The sequence below is a fragment of the Oncorhynchus tshawytscha genome, linkage group LG04 (assembly GCF_018296145.1).
Source record: "Oncorhynchus tshawytscha isolate Ot180627B linkage group LG04, Otsh_v2.0, whole genome shotgun sequence".
NCBI classification, from domain to species: domain Eukaryota; kingdom Metazoa; phylum Chordata; class Actinopteri; order Salmoniformes; family Salmonidae; genus Oncorhynchus; species Oncorhynchus tshawytscha.
This window is the reverse complement of record NC_056432.1, coordinates 32,493,476-32,495,945: the sequence shown is the minus strand read 5'-3', so window position 1 is coordinate 32,495,945 and position 2,470 is coordinate 32,493,476. Positions and strand designations below refer to the sequence as shown.

At 41.8% G+C, this 2,470-nt stretch overlaps 1 protein-coding gene across 1 annotated transcript in view; it reads left to right on the top strand.

Annotated features, from left to right (window-relative positions):
- lix1 (limb and CNS expressed 1) overlaps positions 1-145 on the top strand; it is an 8,717-nt gene extending 8,572 nt beyond the window's left edge. Inside the window, exon 6 of the mRNA XM_024417709.2 lies at positions 1-145. This exon is cut by the window's left edge and continues 960 nt beyond it. The gene's annotated coding sequence lies outside the window, so the exon portion shown is untranslated.
- Positions 146-2,470: the final 2,325 nt, after the last annotated feature.

Genomic DNA, 2,470 nt, shown 5'->3' with positions numbered 1-2,470 from the left:
ACTGTTTCTTCCAGCATGTTGTTTCAAGACCAAAGCGAAAGTAATATAACATTTGGGAACACACAAGTTATGTTCTTGATAATCACAGATAGATTTAACTACACTATATATGCAAAAGTATGTGGACACCCATTTAAATTAGTGGATTCGGCTATTTCAGCCATAGGCCTACCCGTTGCTGACAGGGGTATAAAATCGAGCACACTGCCATGCAATCTCCATATACATAGATTGGCAGTAGAACGGCCTTACTGAAGAGGTCAGTGACTTTCAACGTGGCACCGTCATAGGATGCCACCTTTCCAACAAGTCAGTTTATCAAATTTCTGCCCTGCTAGAACTGCGGTGGTCAACTGTGCTGTTATTGTGAAGTGGAAACTTCTAGGATCAACAACACTGGGAAGTGGAAGGCCACACAAGCTTACAGATAGGACCACGAGTGCTGAAGAGCGTAGCACGTAAAAAATAGTCTGTCTTTGGTTGCAACACTCACTACCGAGTTCCAGAGTGCCTCTGGAAGCAACTTCAACACAATAACTGTTCCTCGGGAGCTTCATGAAATGGGTTTCCATGGACAAGCAGCTGTACACAAGTCCAGATTACCATGTGCAATGTCAAGCGTCGGCTGGAGTGGTGTAAAGCTCGCTGCCATTGGAGCAGTGGAAACATGTTCCCTGGAGTGATGAATCACGCTTCAGTCCGATGGATGAATCTGGGTTTGGCGGATGCCAGGAAAACACTACCTACCGAATGCATAGTGCCAACTGTAAAGTTTGGTGGAGGAGGAATAATGATCTGGGGCTGTTTTTCATGGTTAGGTCTAGGCCCCTTTGTTCCATTGAAGGGAAATCTTAACGCCACAGCATACAATGACATTCTAGACGATTCTGTGCTTCCAATTTTGTGGCAACAGTTTGTAAAGGCCCTTTCCTGTTTCAGCACGACAATGCCCCAGTGCACAAAGCAAGTTCCATACAGAAATGGTTTGTGTGATCGGTATGGAAGAACTTGAATGGCCTGCACAGAGCCCTGATCTCTACCTCATTGAACAACTTTCGGATGAATTGGAACACCTACTGCGAGCCAGGCCTAATTGTCAAACTCAGTGCCTGACCTCACTAATGCTCTTGTGGCTGAATGGAAGCAAATCCCTGCAATGTTCCAATATCTAATGGAAAACCTTCCCAGAAGAGTGGAGGCTGTTATAGCAGCAAAGGGGGGACCAACTCCATATTAATGCCCATTAATTTGGAATGAGATGTTCGAGGAGCATACTTTTGGTCATGCAGTGTAATTTGAGTATTTTTCTCCAATAAACAATTAATTTTAAAAACATGTACTTTTGTAAACATAACGTTTGCAACACAAATAGATAGGGTCAGTGCTAGCCGGAAATCCTTGGGACTTCAATACCCTTAACCATAACCCTTACCGTAACCATTTTAATTACAAACTTCATAGGGTCAGGGACGTCCTAAGGATCCCGAATAACACGGACCACATCGATAGGGTAACTAACATGAATGTTGGCAGGTGTGCACCCGGGTGACAGAGGAAAATCTGTCTCCTTCCAGCAGGTGGCGTTTTTTCGCCCACCAAACAAAGAGTTTTTTAAGGAAGTCAATGAGAGTAGATTGAATAGACGTTTCGTAATGCATACGTTGTTACGCGTCTACTGATATAAGTAGGACTAGTGACATCCTTTGAGAAAAAAACACTTTATATCGGAGTTGTCTCAAGATGGCTATCCGTATCTGATGCATGAGGCTAGCAGCATAGCGTCTCTCTCCATTGAATACAGGCGTTTGACGTCAACAACTCTCATCGAATATATTTTTTGTTAAATATTACAACAATCGACGCATCCACCAATCCAAAGAAAGGATACGCGGGAGCTAGACAGCCCGCAGTGCCGCTTTGTGGACAACGACTCCCATTTGTTAGGGCAGAGAGACGTGTATTATAATTTAATACAAAGAATTTGAAACTATAAAAGATGAAGAACAAATCAAATATTTATTGGGTGAAAAGCCAAAATGTGCAGTTTTGGCAGCCAAATATGTGTCCTCCTGCCAGTGGGCAGCCAGTGAAAAGTGCAACGTAATGTCGATAATATTTCCAATCTTGTTTTGTTTTGTCTTTCATACCATGTCATGTGTCTTCTCAGTCATGTTGACACTGGTCGACTACCATTGCTTCAACGTATTGTTGTTCTGATTAATATTGTTGTTGTAGTTGTTGTTAAAGGTAATCCCATGTCCACTACTACTATTATTATTGCTGTTGGTCCCACCATTTATTTATATACTTTTTTATATATGTATACTTTGACAATGTAAGTAATAATTATCTTGCCATGTCAATAAAGTCAATTGAATTGAATTGACATGTATCTTGTCAGTATATCCATAATCTTTGATGTAGGCACTTTTTGTGTTACGTACAGATAGTGCTGGAGTCATGTGACGAA